Genomic DNA, 20,036 nt, shown 5'->3' on the forward strand with positions numbered 1-20,036 from the left:
TGTTTTTGTTTTGTTCTGCATTGTTTTGTTTTTGCTGAGGGCCCTCCTTTTACGCAATTGGGCTTTGTTTAACAATCCATTTTAATAAGCATTGTTTTTAACAATGTGTAAGTAAGGAGTATTGGTGCCACCAGCTAGAGGCATTAAAATTGCTAAAATATAGAAAAACATAGGATTGACACAAACTTGAGAGAACCCACCCTTGTAAGATTGTTGCTAATCCTTAGCAACCTACTTACTTACTTACTTACCCTTACTGTTATTACTGATTTTGTAATTGTGCTTCTGTTACTGTAAATGACTTAATCTTACCTGGTCACTTTTGTGATCATGAAAATGTTGTCCTGAAATGCTAACTCATGGTCATTGGCATTTAGAAATATGCTATATGAATCTAATTATTTTTATATGTTTCCTATAGAAAGATCATATTTGCACTTATTGAGTCCAATTTTGTCTCATTTAAAATATTTCTTTCATCAGGCTTTATCTATATAAATCTTTGTTTTTATATAAATCTTTGTTTTTCCTTTTGATACCAGTCTCACATAGCTCAGAGGCATATTCAGATTATTGGAAATCTTACAGGCCTAAGTCTGTGTTGTGGTCTCCAGTCTTAAGACTGAAGTAATATCGGTCTTAAGATTGTCATAAGATCAGTCTTATGACTGAAATAATAACAATCCTAATGCTAACAAAGATAACTGGTAAAAGCAAACTAATCTCCTTGAGGATTCATCTGCAGCTACCATTCAGATCAGGACATAGTCCTTCTTATACTCCAGATAGATGTGCCAGTGATTTATTTGTTTATTATGTTTCAAAATCTTTACCAAAACATATCACTTGATCACTTGCCAAATTTAACAGGAGGACTAATAGATGTCGCATGTACAGGACTAAGATGTTTCCATATGCTCTCAATTCTTAGTATTAACCTTCCAAAAGGAATTAAATTTTGCAGTATATTTTCTTTAATATCTACATATGTGATGCTTCCCTTAATTAAAAAAATGCACAATCTGATTATATTTTGTATGTATGGGTAGTAGAATACATAAACAGAAGAGAAAAAGCTTGTGTTCAACTATAACAGGTTTTCAAAGCAATTTCAAAGAAACAAACATCATATGTTATGGTTATTTATTTATTTATTTATTTTTTATTTTTTCTCCAGTGACATGACAAGCTGTTCAAGGTTTTCTTTTGTTTCTCGTAATAGTAAGATAGCTGCTATGTTAGCTAGCTCTTCCATATAGGTGATTTAGATAAGATTAGAGTTTGGTGCATTTAAAATGGAATCAACTACCAGTTCAGGAAGAGGAAGAGTGGGTTTCTAATATGAAAAATTGTCTGCTTCCTTGAATTTTTACCAGTCATGTCATGTTACATTAGACAGAGTAATAGAACATTAGCTGTGTAATGAGACATGACTTCTAAAATGTAAAGGAGAACACATTTTCAGATTGGCTAGTCCTGTTGAAAGTGATAGCTTGCATCTAATCTGCAATGCTTGTAGATATTATACAAACCAGCTGTTTGTGAATTCCAGATCATTTGGAAATTGGAAGAAGTGTCAAATATGCTATCAACTTAAAATATTTCTGTATTTTACTTTTGATTTCTAAATAAAAGGAGTGGTTTTTTGTTTGTTTTTTTGTTTGTTTTTGTTTTGTTTTTAGTAATTATAAACTATTTTCATTTAACACTTGACAGTTTTACTTAGATTCTTTGGGCCAGAACTCCAGTTGTATTAAACAAGTTTTTGTTTTACTGAAGTTAATAGAGCTTCAGACATTTAAACAAATTTAAATCCAGTTTATTTTACAGAGGTGTAACTGTTCTGTAATCAATCAAAAATATAAAACTTTATTCGGTAGTTAACAACATTGGACCAAATGTAGTTTCCCTGTTATAAAACGGTAATTCATTGCAACTAAAATAATTGAAATTTCTTATAAACTTTGTAAGGAAAGAGGAAGGCAGATATTTTGTTTTCAGCATAATTTGAACCAGTCACAGTAAAGATCTGACCCTTGAATTTCAAGATTTGAGGCATGTTCTCTAACCACTGAGTTGCCAGAAATTTTGAAGCATGCCAGGTGGTCTCTTCTGTTGCATGACTAATTTGACTAATTTCAAAAGGTTTTCTTTCCTCCCTCTTAACCACTACTAAACAAGAATTTTTTTTTTTTTTTTTTTTTTTTTGTATGCTATCACTGTAGTTTTCAACCATATCCAGCAGCTTTCAAAATTTAAATATTTCTAATATTTATGTCCTTGTGGACAAAATATTAGAAAGTTTAGTACTTGTCACAGGAATGCTCTGCACCATGTATGAATCCTCCAGAACTAAATCACATACATAAACTGCATTTTGTGTCTGGAAAGGGAGAACAAAATGGTTGTCATCTCATAATGGATTCTAAAAACTGAGGTACTAGATTTATGTTTTGTCTGTGTTGAATACCACAGATACAATCAATGATGAAAATAACTCTCTAAGTGGGAATATGAGATTAATTTTCTCAGTAAAAAGAACATTGAAAAAAGGAATGATTACATATGTGGAAATGCACATCTAGAGAATGTCAGGAGATGCAAGCTTTTAACGCTATAAAATCAATCTGCATATTGTGTCCCTTACATCTAATATTTACAAAAGTGATTCTACTTTCAAGTACTTCAGTTTATTCAGAGTGCTGTCATTTCATTAAGATATGTGTGCAAGGTAAAACTAGCTTCCTCTGAAATCACTAGGAATAGTCAATCTCATAAAGAGCAACTAATATTTAAAACAGGAAAAAAAAAAAAAAAAAGACATTTTTCAACGTTGATTATAGATGAACATTTATAAGGAAAATGGAACAGACTGAATCTATGAAATATTTTGTATGTAGCTTTTGTGAAACTTTCTTATTTATTATTACTATGCAATTGAAGTTGCATATTTCTATAGCATATTTTACCATCAATGTGTAAGACTTGTAAATATTTGGCTTCCTCTGAGCAGAAAATGCCAAACTACTGAGCTGAATTATATTAGCAAGCAAAGTACAAGTTTCTAGCTGTTCTGCCTTTATTTGCATCTTGGGAATCATATTGCTGAATCCTCACATGGTATCTTAAAAGAGCACCCCTTTATGACCACATTTTTTCTACATATACTTTTTATTTAAAGTTAAGATGTCTCTGCTAACTTACATTTTTAATAGAAGTGATGTCCTTTGGGTTCTTATTAGATGGAATCTAAGCACAAGATTCTCTCATCTGTGGCACTATACAGATGTTTTATTTGAAGGGTAAAAAATCTCTTTTACATTTGCAACTGTGGTTACAGACTGACATTCTGATGTCTTAAAGTTGCCAAAAACATCCAAGTTTTATATATGCAGTTTGAAATCAGTGTCAAAGGGGGAAAAATTAGGAGGAGAAATTAATGTATGACGTCTTTGGACCCTGGTGTAAAGTTTTGCACTCACAGACGTACAGATTTTTTTTATTTATTTTATTATTTATGTTTTTGGGGAGGAGGCAGAGTGGTGTTGGTGGTGGGATTCCCTACATTTTAATAAAACCTTGTACTGGAAAGAGATCTAGAAGCAGACCAAGCTAAAAGATCATGTTTTCGACTGTAGTTGCAGCTAAAATTATATCCCCAAAAGACAAATAAAAAAGACTACCTGCATGCCAGGCCTTACTTCCTGCAAGTTAGTTTGTTTACATCTCTTGAATAGAGATTTCATTATGGAAGGTATTTTTGTATACAAAAGCATAATATAGAACTGTATAGTGTGGACAGCTCATTACAGGCAAGAAGAAAACCCATTATAAACCTTGTTTGAAAGCCACCTTGCCTAGGCTATTGACTTAATGATACTAATCAGAAATTGGCTATGATGTCTAGACTAAGTGAGAGTTAGAGAGAGCTGTCACTGATAAAAAAAAAAAAAAAAAAAAAAAAAAAAAAAAAAACAATAACAACAAAAGAACAACAAACGAACATAAATAAATAACATGAGAAAAAAAGAGCAAGAATCATTTAGCTATCAAGTTAAGTAATTGCAGGATCTCTTTCCCATCTAAGTTTTCCTATTTATTGTTATTTTTATTTTGCTTTTGAAAAATACATAAATAGATGCATACATATTTTAATTGCAGGGGATTCCACTGTAGGATTGTTAACGAAATATACAATGATTTTTGTGAGAGTGCAACGTCCTACAAGTCATTATGCAATCTACAGATAGAGTCATTCTCACTGCAGGCAATAAAAAAAATATAAAATAAAATAAAAAGCTAGGCTACGTAATTGAAGTTCCTCTTCATTATTCTGACATTAGCTAGCCTCAGGCATTAGAATCTGCTCAATTGTAATGAATCGTTAAGATTTCTGTTGGACGAAGGAGAAGATAACACCTCATTTTACTTTGTTGTTTGCGAGATTTTAACAAAATAACATCTGCTATCTTAGATTGTGGATGATTTAATTTTTAAACACTTCTTCCCAACCTTTAATTTTCTGCAAAACAACCACATAAATTATTAATTCATATATATTTCCTCAAGGCGAGCTAGTCTTATGGTCCTTCATAAATATTTAAGAATTCTACTGCAAAATAAACAAAAACTTTCACTTAACTTTTAATTGCAAGTCCCAACAACCAGCAACAACATCATCAGCAACAGCAGACATAAACATTTCAGGTAGATCTACCCCAACTTCAGAAGAACATTTTGATAAAAAGATCTAGCCTTTTTAACTTGTGGAAATCCAATGTGTGTTGCACCAAGTTTGCAAAGGGCGCATTTCATTAGTGAGAAGAAGAAGAAAAGCCTATGCTCAAATTTAATCTGGTCTTGACGTGAAAGACTCCTGTTTCCCAGGAGCACTAAGTGTAGCACACATCTGCACCTGCACATGCACTTTCTCCACAAAGACATCTGTCTACTAATGTGGTGTACTCTCCAGGCCCAAATCTCAGTTGGTGTCTAATTCTGGCATAGGATCTGAGAAGTGAAGGAGGTCTCAAGCTCCAGGGCTACCCCAGCATAATCCCAGCTGTCACCTAATTTCCTTTCCCCAAAGGAATTGTTCTAATAACTATGGACCACTGTAGATGCTGTAATTCACCCCTCATGAGAACAATCTCCACCTGCCAGTTAAAAAAGCTTTCCAAACCTTTTGGAGTGCTACAGAGATCACAAAAACAAATTAAGGTCTGGGTCCTGTGAATGAAAACAAAATTAATTTTAACTTATTTATAAAGCGTTTTCTGTTTGCAGAAGTGTGCTTCTCCATAAATTTGAACTGGATTTTTCCCCATGTTCCACTCGAGAAAACAGTTTTCATGTTTTAGTATTGATTTGGGATAGATCTAGCATTTTGAAACATATTATTAGTTGAATTTATATATTTAGGTAAATATATTACCTTTAGATCTTTAGATTTTTTTTTTTTTTTTTTTTCCTAAGGTAAAATCAAAGAATTGATTTTGAAGGTTCAGGTCATGCATTTCTTCATTTAAGAATTAATTTTATGGTGACTATAACCAAATAAAAGTTCCCCCCAGAAAAGTAAAACTTGACAAAAGTCCAAGCCTGTGTAACAGTGGAGAAATCAAAACATTCTGTACAGTGTAGGGCAGCTCCATCTGTAACTGCTTTTGCTCCCTGTTTTCTCTTCCAGCACCCCAGAGAGCATTTTGGTCACTGCTCATGGACTCATTGAGTCTGACTGTGCTTTCATCTTTCTAATGCTGTCCAGAAGTAATTCCAGGGAAGTGCACAAAATATGGGGATGTGAGAGTGGAGTAAGGGAGATTTAAAACAGGCCAATGAAAGTATTCGTCCTGCCTTGCCATATGGATATTGATTTCTCTCCCTCAGGCTGAATATAATTGCCTGCTCTAATTTAGCATTGATCTACCCACCCAAGTTTCTTAAAGCATTACACAGGCATCAATTAAATTGTTCCTAATACCACCTTTGTGAAGTAGCATAGATATAATTATCCACGCTTAGAAGATGGTGAGAGGTAAAAAGTGATTCGTCCTAAACTATGCAGTGCAACAAGCTGATATTAAAGCAGAAGACAATTATACCATGCCACGTGACCTATATCAGATCATTCAGAGTTTTTCTAAAGGCAAAATATTTGCTTATCTAATAATTTGGGATTCCAGTGAAACATATTTGGTTCAGTAATGAGTGTTCTAGAAATGCTGCTGATCATATGGAATTAACCTATTGACTTGATTTGTCTGCTTTATGGGTTTTTCCACTATTTTTTTTTCTGCTAGCCACTCAGCATAAAATGTAAAAAGCTTTCATTTTATAAGCTTCAGCTCTTGATTGTTGTTTTATTCCCTGTTCAGAATTTCTATGCATTATTGCATGTAAAAAACAACACCTTTTGCTCCTGAGATCAACAAACATGGTTTTGACACTCTGCTTTTTAATGTTATTTTATTAATTTGAGAGAAATCATCTAGTACAGAGTGTTTCACGTACACATCCAATAGCTCAGAAAAAAAATTGCAATTTCCAGTATATTTATTGAGAAAATCCAATGCTAATGAGTTAGATAATTCTTTGAATCAGATAATAATTATATACCAGAGTAGGACTGGGTATCAGATGGAACTTAGCCAGTTTCCCTATGCAATATAAGACCTGAATTTAGTGAAGAGAAAAACAAAAACACTATTATTAGGCTTGTAACCTGTGTGATATAAATTCAAATATAAGGTGGACATGGTGGATGTGATCTTTCACATGCTGATTCTAGATTTATTTGAGAGAAAAGGAAAATAATATTGATGCTGGAAAGATGTGTAATGTGCATGAACTTGTCATCTATGCTACATTTCTGAATGATTACACAGAAAAACTACAAGAAGGTCAACAGCACATTTCTTATCGTCTGACCTCAATTTTGCTACATTGCTTGATTTGAACCATATAAATCTTTGCATTTTTGGCCAAGAACTTCCTATTTCAGAGTAAATTTTGGGCTGTAGCTAGGGCCCTGGATTAGCTTTTTGATAATATGAGCCATGTTGCTCTGGGCTTCACTGTTAACAGTCTAGGAAACTAGGGATATAAACTCCTTAGGCTGTTTCTTTCAAATAACACTTAATAATGCTTTTTTAATATAATAATAAATTAATAATAATTAATAATAATGCAACAGGTGATGCAAGGGAGGTTAATGAATTCAGTCTTCCCTCATGATGAAGTGAGGTGATGGAAATTAGTTTCCCTTGCTCTACCTTTACTAATGTGATACGAATGAAAAAAATATATGTGTGTGTTTTGTTGTTTGTTTTTAGTTGTTTGTTTTCACAATAAGATCTAGACATGTAGTCTTATGTAGTCTTATACCAGAAGACATCAGTGTGAAGAGATGCTTGTGCCTGGCTGAGGTCTTCCCATGAAGATAATAGCATACAAAAAGATCAGAGACCTGGGTCAAAAGTTTGGACTCCCTCAGCAATACACCCAAATACATGCTCCCTCTCTGTTTCTTACCTATATGATGATGTACTTTCCTGTAAAAAGTTTGGGTTCTAGTCTTTCCAAGGGATGAGCCTTATGGCAAACTGTCCCCCTCGTGTCCCATTAGTCTACATGTACAGCCTGAAAAAAAAATGTATTACATGAGAAATAATATTTTTATCCACTTACCTTATAATGTTTACAGCATGTGATGGTTCTCAACGACTTCAGCATCATCCAAAAAGAGAAAACCTTTCCACCCCATGCTGGTCTCTTTGTCTCTGCTAACACTGCCCATTCCCTTCTCCAGACATGTGGAAATAATACTGTCCTTGTACCAAGACTTCCGTCCTACATACTTGGAAACCTATGGTGCAGGTAGCCTTTAGGGCAAGGAGAGTAAGAGACAAATTCCTTTTTTGTTCTGTGGTAAAATATTAAACATGAATTTCTCATATAGTCATATTATATGGAAATATTTACTTCTGTTGTCATTTCTTTCCCCTCAAGTAAAAGTGAGTTTCGGGAATATATATTATCAGTGCTCAAATAGCACATTTTGTTTATGTGCTATTTAAAAAGGCAACTGTGCCTGAAAGTGCAATTAAGCAAGAAATGGAGATAATTGCTATTGTTAATTTTCCATTTGCAGAACGAAATGGGGAACTTTCTCATATATCCATATACAAAAAGGAAAGCACAGATAACTTAAATGTAGCAAGTAGCAGAAATAGCAGCAAAAAAATTTGAGCTTTATGGTGTTTTCCAGGAGGCAAGGCAGATAATAGCTTCCTCTGATAAAAGTTCCCCAGTCAGAGAAAAGCATTTAATAGCAGCAATACCTGAAGCTCATACTGTGCAACTTTAAGCATCACCTGAGCTGGGGAACAGTTGGACATATTCATAGGGGCTTTTTTATAACCCCGGGACATAATGTGTGCTCTGATCATTTACAAGAAATAGGAATGCTTTTCATATGCATGACCTACTATGCATTTTACTGGGAAAGGCAAGGTACTTATCAAGATAACACTGACAGGTGGCAGAGCAACTTGAACAGTACAAGATAGAAATTCTCAGCCAGTGGGTGGCAAGAAAAAATGGAATAACGCAGACTGGTGTACGCTGATACATCTCCAATTACAGCCTTCTGATTGCATGAAATAGGACAGTAGGAAAGACCTGGACAGCTAACACCACAAATTCTTTTTTCCCCCACTGGAGTTCCTTGATTTTTCTTACAGTATGCTTTCACAGTGAATGCAACTATGCTTTATGCAGTAACATTCAGCTTTGAAAGGAAAAACCTGAGAATTATTATTATTTTTTTCTTGTCTGTGTACTAAAGAACGATCATTAGATTGTGAATCATGTAGCCACAACTAATCTGTTTAAATGAAGACAATATTTTTCACACATCCTGAGTCACGTTCTCTTTTTACACCATTTTTCCATTGTTGGATTTTGTTTTACCTTCTCCATGACCTAAATAACCCCAAACAGCTCAAAGACAATATATCATCCTTTGGTATCTATTAAGTTTAAAGTAAGCTCTCTTTTTATACACTTTCTTCTCCAAACATGCACCATGATTAAACTTTGATCTGAGCTTTTTATTTTTTGTTTGTTTGTTTGTTTGTTTTTGAGCAAGGACAAGTATTTGATAGATATAAAGAGATGTTTTTTTCTCAATCTCCTTTCTTTCAGTCTAACTACTTTGTAATGAAAATGTTTCACTAAAACTGCTTGCCAGCTTCACTAGCATATTTTAGCCACTTTGGACTATTTTTTCTGAGTCAAAATAGTAAGAGACCCAACCCCACTTTGATAATTATTTCAGATTTATAGTTCTTTTATGTTGGTGTGAACTATTGCATGTCATGGCCACCTGTGCATAAAGGCAGTCCTTTATATTTTTCTATGTATTTAATCAACAATACCTCAGTACTGTGCCGATATCAGTTGTAACAAAACAGCAGGTCAGATCTAAAGTTGTCTTTAACTTCATATGCACATGTGCACATGCACGTGTGAACTATAAATACCCAGACACCTCTTGTCAGACATAACCAGGCTGCTCTCTTTAATCACTTCTCAATAAACTAAAAAATGTTTTAAAAAAACATTTATATTATCTGATAATGCATAGGACTTGCTGTACATTGTGTTAAGTGTGAGTTAATCTCTCATACAATAATGTTTTACCAAGTCTCAAGGTTGGCTGTAGGACATAGCATTTTATCTAATATTACACAGGAGATCAGTTATTTCCCATTGTGATTCCCAATTGGCATCTTGCAGTGAGCTTGTTTACTGCTCCGCAGCAAAATGGATTGTCTGTTGTTAAGTACAAAAAAGCTGCATAAAAACAATGTTAAGTCTTTGTCTTAAGCTGACAAATTCTAGTGAAATCTAAATTAAAGATGAAGTGTCAGAACAGCACTTGTTACGTGCAGTAATATTGTCTTGGAATGGGAAAAGAAGTCAGGGCAGGTAATAGCTTTTGTCTAGCCATTACCATGACAGGCTTTTACTTGGATTCAGAATAAGAACTCTTTAAAAAGTCTTTTCTTTCTTCATTTTTTTTCTCTCTTTTTTCTTTTTTTTTTTTTTTTTTTTTCCTTTTTTTTTCTTCTTTTTTTTTTTTTTATAAACAATGTAACTGGGGCAGTATGTAGGACAACTTTTAGTCCAATTACAGATAGAAATATTTGAGTTAGTGATTTAGAAGAATAAGATATATAACGGAGATGTTGAATGAGCAAGCCAGCAATGTATTTATAATATTGTCTGTGTGATAGAATCTGCGCTTCAGGAGAACAGAAGGTCTCCTTAACTAGAGGGGCTCTAGATTAACTAGTTTAAAAGGTACTTGTCTGAAATAGGAGAGCAATACACAAGTAGCATTAAAAATCTAGTGTAATGAGACTTTTTGCTTTCTCTGTGCCAACCAGATCCTTAAAGACATCCAGTGAGAGAAATACAACTTAGACAAAAAACTTAAAACAAAACACAACAGCAAGAATGGCAAGCATGTAAAATCAAACAGAATATACTCTATATTGAAGAGGATGAGGAAAAAAGGTATATTCTGGTTTCTGAGAAAAGGTCAAAATATAGATGGGTGGGTGACAGAAGAAAAGTTCTCTTCAAGAAGGGTGGCCACAAAAAAGATGCCAAAGGAAGGTTGATAAGGTTGTGAAACTAAACAGGAAAAAAAAAAAGTTTCAAAAAGAGCTAAGCAATTAGGAGTTTGTACTGTCTCTCCAAAACAAACTAGCCATGTCTCCTCCCAGTACTGCTTCTAGGCACACAAAAAGTTCTGTTGATCAGAAGACAAACTCCTGAGCAGCCTACAGGGGGGAAAGAATGGCTGTGCTCAAATCATACATTTGATAAAGATGGACGATCTTATTCTAAACTCAAGCACACATTGGTGGAAAAGAAAAAAGATTTGCAGAAGTGATATTTCTACTAGTTACTATTCTAGGATTAGATGCAAATCACCTAGCACAGACCATTTAAAATAGGAAAGTCAGTTAGACTTTGTGTATGGACTGTAGAAATAAAATAGCACCTCCAGGCCACCACAGTTCTAATTTACTTGTAGAAATGTCTTTCTATATTGGCAGCTATGCTTCAAAAACAGACATAATCAGCAATACAAGGTGAAGGGTTTTGAAACTGTGCTCCAAATTTAGCTAATTGTCCTTGCTCTGTGTCACCATGTTTATTCAGTACTTTGATAATAGTAAGATTTTCTCTGTGCCAGGGCTCTTCTAAACAAAAATCTATCCTTGTGAAGCTGTACAACTTCTGCATAAGCACTGCATGGAATAGTTGCTATTTTTTGGTAAGGATGTGGGTTGCAGCTACGGAGAACAAAGTTTGGCTTCTATTTTCAAAGCCTGAGGCTCCAGTCTGCAGTCAAAGCCAAGCTCTTGCTGCTTGAGTTGTGCAGTGTTTAAATAAAAGTAATCTCAGTGTTAAATTCAAGCTCTCCAACCCATAGCAATGAAAATAACACTGTGCCTGGGAATTGCCTGTAGGGATGGAGCCATGCTGCTGGAAGCAGGTGTGTGCATACAAATGGCAAGCAAGAGACAGGAGCTTTCAGAAAGCACTAGACTTTTTGTAGTTCATGAAGATTATGTGGCTCAGCAGTTAGGTCATTGTTGCAGCAATGGATGACTAGATAAATCCACCTGCTTCCATGCGTAGGTCCTAAGAGACCACTAAGAGAATTTTTCTCCATATTTTCTGGCCAATATTTTCTGGCCAATTCTGTACAGGATATTTTTAGACACAAACAAACTACTGTCACTGAACTAATTTGACTCAGTTTCATACTTATTTATGAATAGGTAATACATGTTGTTCTTATTTAAATGAAAAAATATATATATACTCTAATAAGAATTTAAAGTATTTGAAGAATAAAGCTGGCTGTATGTGTCCATCAAGACATAAGAAAAGTAATTACATTGCAAGTACATCCCAGAAAAAAAAAAAAAAAAAAAAAAAAAAAAAAAAAAAAAAGTTCTTAACATTAAACAAAGACAAAGACAAACGAAAATGAAAGTGTCTCTGTGTCAGGACCCTGAGGGCAGCCACAGGCCTTAGTTGCCCTCACTCATGCTCTGCCAATAGGCCTGGGCACCCAATTTGAACTCCACCTGCAGCTGTTGCTGAGCTGTGTTTTAGACATATTTGTGCCTTGTCCTCAGATGATATTGGTTGAATTTCCTGTGTTGTCTTGACCTTGGACCTGGCTCTTCATCTCACGTTTGTTTAATTTTCACTGGAATATTTATAGAATCCACTACTGTCACCACCCTTTCCTGCTTGCCTGCTTGGGTTGTCTGGGATGGTCAGGACATAGTCTGTCCTCAGGTCAAGGACCTTGTGGTCCTTGAGGCTTAATATTTTGATGGGAGAAATAACATGATAATAAGACATATCATGCTGTCCATATGATCTGATAAACTTTGACTTGTACTATTGTAATATTGTAATTTCACATTTTCTCTTCATATTCAAAATTAATTGGTTCATTCTTCTGTGGAAACCTTCCACCCAGTATTTGTTTGAAGATATTCCTAGATGGTTTAAGGTCTTACTTAACATGCAAGACAAATTCTGCATGAAAAAGAGCCAGGAGTTCTTATGCTTACAGTTAGGTTAATAAAGACTTTATTTAGAAGTTCAAAAATTTGGTGCACTGAAATATATATCTTTAAAGCTCTAACATGCAACATCTGCTTACAACCTATAATGTCATCCTATTGTAAGTGAACATTTAATCCTAATTCATTATGTCTCTCTAAACAAGCTGCAACTCTGAAACCTAGGAAGGAGATTTGCTTCTGTTCACAGAGATTGATGCAATTTGTAATTAGAAACCCATACTCTTCCCAGCTGCTGCTGTTGGCACAGTTGCATTTGAGAATGATGTAATATATCTTCTAGTGCTGTACTTCCTATTCTTTTCACTCAAACATACAAGCTTGCAAGCTTGAAACTCAGCAGTGTCAGTCACTAGCTCTTAGTACCTATATAACTTTGTGCAGAGTTAAAAGGAGGTAGCATTAAGTATTAGTGTCATGCTAGCATCCTGTACAGAAGTTTGTTATTAACTGAATAGCATAGCTGAAGGTCAGTAGAAAATGCTTGAAATACAAAGCAGTAGTATAACATAGAATCATATTTTCTTAAATCTAGGTCATACATCTAAAGCTGAAGAACACGACCATTATTACAGAATGGGGGACCGCAAATCTGGAAAGCAATGATTCTAAGAACTGGTTATAGTCCAGGAAAGAACCTGTCCAGGATGATGTTATAGTAAAAGGACAAAATCAATGTTAGGACAATATGCAAAGAAACTCTGACCAATATTTAGGAAATCATTACATAATTTTACACCTACCTATGACTTAAACCAGACTGTTAGATGGAAACCAGTCTTCTTGTTTCTATATATGATAATATAAGCCAAAAACTTTAGAAGAAAAAGAATGAGATTATACTCTATGTTTGCTATAGACAGATTCATAAACTAGAGAAACTAATTAACTAGTTTGAGATAACTTTTAATTACCTAGAACTAGACAAATCTTTAAGAAGTCATACACATCTGTTATTTGTTAAAAGGAAACATAGAAATCATTAAATTTCAATGAGAGAGCTTCTGAACAAAATAGTGGGTGGTAAAAGGCTAAAGTTTATTAATGATAGAAAGAATAACCTAATTCTAGAAACTGAATAGAAGCAATTTTAAAACATATGAAAGTACAAGTTGCTAAATGTTATTTTCTCACAGAGTTTAATATCTGGAACAACATATGTATAGAAGTCCTTCAACAAGTAAGGTCCTAAAATGAAAATCAGATGTCTTTTTGAAAGATATGCTTTAGTTAGAACCAAGTTAGAGAACCCACTAACTAGATGAAACAATATGAATGAGTTCAGAGTGGAAAAATGAATGATTCCTTTTACCCATAAAAGTCTCTGAAGCCAACTCAAACACACCAGTTGTTCTCAGTAGATATTTTTCTATAAAAATAACTAAGAGCATTATTCTTGTTAGGCCACACACCATTATTTAATTATTTTCCATTCTCAGTAAATTTTACAGAAAAATCACATGCTATCAGGATTAAACACATCTATTTTTTACTGCAGATAACAGACTTCACACAGAGAAGTACTAGAGATATCGAACTGTATATACTCAAGTGAATTACAGCACCTGGGATCAAATCAATGGATTATCTTTGGTATATGTAGGTAGAAACAATCTGGTGGCATTCAAGTGTATGCAGTAAATTAGAAATATTTCTGTATTTTACTTGGAAAAGGAAGAGATTTGTGTTCAGAATTAGTTAAACAGAGAGACTGAATTTAATTGCCAGTCCAGCATCTCTTGTTTAAAGTGTTTTGAGAGCAGCCCTGCATGATGGCACATTTGTGAGGGAGGTATAATATTTTGCTGATCAAAAGAGCTGAGAAAGCAAAACCTTGACTATTTTTGTTGTCAGCTGATATGAGGAACATGAGTTAATGAAATAGGTTTGAGGATTGTTTCAGTAAATCGCTTGCTAAGATAAGTTTCCTCTCATCTACAATGTGGGAAATTGGAACAGAAGTAAGATTCTATAATCTGTTGTCTGATTCTGTATCTGAAACATATGTATATATATTTTACTGGAGCCCAAAACTGTATATGTTTACATTTTTGTTGTCACTGTAGAATATAGGCCTGGAAATATGTGGATTGTTAGTCATAATAACATCTGAGAAAACAAAGGGGTAAAACATTTCCAATTCCCTTTCTTTCCTTTTCCTCTTCTACAAAAATATTCATGTATGGTGTCGCATTAAGGAGCATAAGTTGGTCTCTCTTCCCTGTACATCTGTATAGCTCCCTTGCCATCTGTGAGATGGTCCACATGGGTATCGTAGAATTTATTTCCACATATCTTGCAATTAATATCAAGTGATTTTTTAAACATGTGGCTCAAATTCAGTGGGGAATTTTATAATAAGTTTTTATTTTCCTGACAGTACTTCAAACTAGTATCAAGTATGTAGTAAAAGGGAAAATAGTTGTTGTGGGATAAACTTAAGGGTCATTTTTTAAAAGGACACAGTCAGATGGAAGAGTAATTCTCTCTTCTGAGCTAAGGGATCTATCCTTCAGTCTTAGAATCTGTATCTCAGTAACGTTAATCAGAGATATGTTTGTGTACTGAGTGGAGGTTAGATCATTAGCTGTCCTATTTATATTTTGTTAATAAGTTTTTGTTTGTTTGTTTGTTTGTTTGTTTTTTGTTTTGGTCTTCTATTCTTACTGGGCTTAACCAAATATGTAAATAGGAAGTGCAAAGTTGCCCTCATTTACTGAAAAGGTTGTCATCTGGAAGAATCAAAAGAACAAGAATACAACACTGACTCCTACAACAGAGTCTCTTTAATTCTGTTGATTAACACAATTGTAAATAAAAAAGTGTTGCCCTTTTAATAACATAGTAAACTTCTGTGTAAATCTTGAGAGTGGGAAGATGTTTTATTATATGAGTAGCGTTGCAATTTTATTTTTTAGATAAATGCTAAGTGCAACACCATTCCGGATTCCTCCCACCATCTAAAAGTATCTAAAAGAAAATAAATCCGTGTTATAGCTAACACCACATTCTGTTCATGGACCCCTAAGCAACCTGAATAAGAACATACCACAGCCTTTTTGCCGTTACGGGATCTGACACATGGAAAATGTTTTCCCTGGAGAAACACCCACATAAACACTAATTACAAATCTTGTTCAGATAGAAGTCCGAATCATCCTATTTGCACAACTAATGACAGGGGATGTTAAAGCCAGCACAAGTAGATGGACACAGAGCAGTCACATCCTAGGATCCTATGTAGGCCTACATACAGCAAGACATGAAAGAACCTTGAGGCTGAGTTTAATTTCTGACCAAAAGACATTGCCAGCAGCTCCTCCCTAGCAAAGAAATGGAACCTGGAGCACAGGATGTCTTCTGTTTGTTGCAGACATAACAAGACAGGTTTGCTATGATGTTATTTTTTTTGTTTGTTTGTTTGTTAGTTAATAAGACACAACTGAGTTATTGTGTTAATCTCAGTAGTTCTTTGTTTCCTTTTAGTTGACAGAAGTGATTACATGGTGCTGTCTTTACCTATATGGGATGCAGAACATCTTATTCCTCCTCTACAGCTAAAGGCAATTAAAATTTGTTTAAAAAAAATGGCAGAACGATGTGTTTAAGGTATCAAAGGCTGACACAATAGAGAAACTGATGATTTTGACCTAACAGTTCTGCCACTCGTTAATTTTCTGAGTTAGATTGTACAATTCTTTAAGAAAATACAATTATAGTGCATGTGTTACTCAAGAACACCGTCAGTCAGGATGCAGTGCATGTATGCAGAGGGCTGCACTTGTCTCCTCTCTTTTCCCTGGCAGGTTCTTGATGGAGGAGAGGTAGATCATATTCAAGACATAAGAACAATTTCTACTTATTAAGTTTTTGTTATTCGAAGAATGTACCTGTTATTAATATCAGATCATTTACTTGTTTCCTCACACAAATCACACATACACTCTCATAACTGCATGTTGGGAGCAACAATTAAGAGGACAACCAAAATGTTAACTTAGTACTCATGCATCAGTGGCCTCTAGGAAGAATAGCATACACCACCTTCTTCCATGTGAGCTGAATCATACAACTGTGAAATGTGTTCATCTGATTCGTGTCAATATGGAACAATGCTAGGGCCGCATGGTATGATGAATGTGACTTTCTGTCTTACATACCCTTGTATAACCATAAGTCTAAGAAAAACAGAGTGGTTAATGTATGATAATTCTTGTATCTTGCAAAGGAATAGTCCAGCAATTTGTGTTAATAAAGGATAAGAGAACAAAGGGGTTTCAGAATAACTGCTAACTATTATGACTATTGCATGGAACACTATGCAAGTCTCTGATATCTGGCCAAGAGATTAAGAAGAAGGGGAAAGCTGAAGGATGACTAAAAGGCAAAGCTTGCAGAGGACACTGCACAAGTCTCCGACATCCAGCCAAGACAGACAAAGGAGAAGGACAAGAAAAAAAAGCCTAGGAGGAAGACTACGAGCCTTCAGCATGAGACACCCCCAGAGGGACCACTGGAGACTGATACACATGCACCAGTAGAAGGGTTCAGATTCCAGAAACTAATTATAACAACCCTGCCTTTTCTAGAAGTAATAATGAATATGTAGGCACCTAGGAGCATAAAAACCAGCCACCTGATATAACTTCCATGCATCTTGGTGGAGCAGAGTCCCGGTGAACCCAGCACTGTTTGCTTACCTCTATTCATTTAATAATTTGTAAACTTTGATTGTAACCCTATTTGGGACTTAGCCATTAATTACACAACCATTGCTATGTCTGTTGGTGGCCTTGCAAAAATTTGGGCAGCTTTTGGTTTCCTGAGTTTACGAGGTCTCAGAATCATCAGGATCGTTGTTCTCCAAAGCTTCTTTCTGTCCACTTAAACTTCTCCTTCCCCCCGTCCCACACCAATGTATTTTAATTTTATTTTATTGAGGAATAAAAACAAAAGTTGTTCTATTCTGGGATTCTTTCACTCCTTGCAAAAAAAAAAAAAAAAAAAAAAAAAAGTTCTTTTCCTTCTTAGAGCTATTCGTAATGAATCTCTTCTGGACGCATTGCTTTTCAGAATTTCTAGTATAAAAAGTGTATATGGAATTAATATGATGTAGCCTGGTTATGTGCAAGTATCAGTATTAAAAATGTCAGATATTTTCCCAACATTTACTGCAATCAGTAATTATAGTGAAGTTTTTTTCCAGCTAGGGACCTACAAATGGTTCTTGTTTCCCTATTCTGTATATTACTGAACACCACTTTTCTACTTAGAAATGGAGAGAAAACGGAAACAGCCAAAAAAATTACACAACTAAAAAAGGCCTATTGTTTTGAATCGTAAAACTGCCAAAAAGGTAAATTGCAGGTCTGAAAATGAATTTATTAAAAGAAGATGGAAGACCTGTTTTTTTTTCAAACCTTCCAACAGAGGCACTAAATCAAATCCCAAATCTTCAGTAGCAGATATTAGACGTCAAGCCTACAGCTCCCACATTTATCTCCCTATACTCTGAGTATAGCTTGGTTAATGCTGGAGAGAAGAGAGCTGCTATAATTAAGATGCAAAGACATTGCCTCTGTGTTCTTTCTCACACTATCTATATCATTAGTCCTTGAAACCCAGGCATCTGAGACTTAAAAATCTTCACAAGGGGAAAAATATTAAGGCATAAACTGTTGATAATTTACAATGTATTTAGGAAACCAGAGCATTATGTTTTTACTGATTCAAACAACAACAAAAACAACAACAACTTTATTAAGTTATTCTGTTTGGAAAAGAAAAAAAAATATTAAAAAAAAATAATAATAAAAAAAGATTCATAATTTCTTCTGCTAGCTCCAGTAGAATCCATCTGAAAATGTTTTCTTTTAAGATTCAAACACAAAGCTTTCTACTGTCTTGTTAGATACTGCCGTGTATGTTTCTGAAGAGTGATTTATAGGCCATATACTCTCTTACAAGTAAAAGATTCAAAATGAAAAGGTTCATGGCAAATTAGAAAGCCAACCTAAAAGGGTCAAGTTCAGGCCTAAAACTTTGATTTAGTAGGTTGCTTTCATGCCGCTTACAAATTGATAGAACACAATATAGTTTCTCTTCAAAAGGAAAGAAACACTACACTGAAGAGTCTGCAGACAGTATGGGGTTACAAATTTTATGGGATGAGTCAGCAAAAAATTAAACCTCCACTTACGATATTCTGGCAAACAAAAAAATATACAAACAAAAACAACAACAACAAAATACCCTCTCCTCCAAACAACAATAACAGATAGGAATGAACAAACAAACCAAGAAGGTTCACGTGCATAATAGCCTTGTAAATTAATTGGCACATGACATTTACTTTAACATGATATGAATTACCCCTATACAAAAACGGTAGACCTTACAGAATGTCCACTGATATGAACATGCCCTTTGGAGACAGTAACTGGAAATTCTGAGTAACTTAAACACTGTTGCAGTATAAATAAATAATTTATAAATACATGTAGATGTAAATGGAGGTGCAATAGGTTTGTAAACATCCTCATAAGCTATTCTGGATGTATATGATAAGAATTAAATATAGATGTGTCTCCATTAGTGGTGTCTGGTCTTACTCTTTTGTCCTAATTTTTAGGTAGCAAACCTGAGGAGATCCTCACCAAAGGGCATTGTGGATGCATGGGTTCAGGGTAGACTGGGAGGCATATTCATTGAGGATTACTCAATAAGCACACACACTGGAACAGGAAATGCTCTGAGATGAAAAATGTTAAAGGCTAGGGCAATTGTAAAGAGAAAAAGCATTACCAGTTCTTACTCTCCCCCCGTTATCTCATATGAGTGACAGCTGGAGACAGCATACTCAGTTGAAGGCCCTTCTGATGTTATTCCTCTGGGCAAGGCCAACCCAAGACAGTTTTTAGAATATACTTTCTTTAGCATGGACAAGTTTGATTTTGATTACCTTCAACTGTTGCTTCTAGTCATATCAACTACTTGCAACTGTTGATCATGCTTCTCTTTCTAGCTACCATCATTATGATGAAAAGTACCTTTCACAGTATTTTTGATAGAAATTGCTAGATGTTATTTATGAATGAATGTCATTTGCCTAGCAGAATTTAGAACTCTTCCACATGTGCTATAATTTTTCTTTTTCTTCTCTTTTCTTTCTTTTTTTTTTCATTTTTTGTTTTCTTTTTTTTATTTTTTTATTATTTTTTCTTTTTTTCCTTTTTCATTTTTTAAACACAGAGTAATACATATTGAAACAGATTGAAGGTGTGATTCCTTTGCTGTTGTACATATTGTGTCTAAAAGAACAGCTGTGCTTTTCCCTCTCACTTATCATCC

This window comes from Aythya ferina, assembly GCF_964211825.1.
Source record: "Aythya ferina genome assembly, chromosome: 3".
Classification (NCBI taxonomy): Eukaryota; Metazoa; Chordata; class Aves; order Anseriformes; family Anatidae; genus Aythya; species Aythya ferina.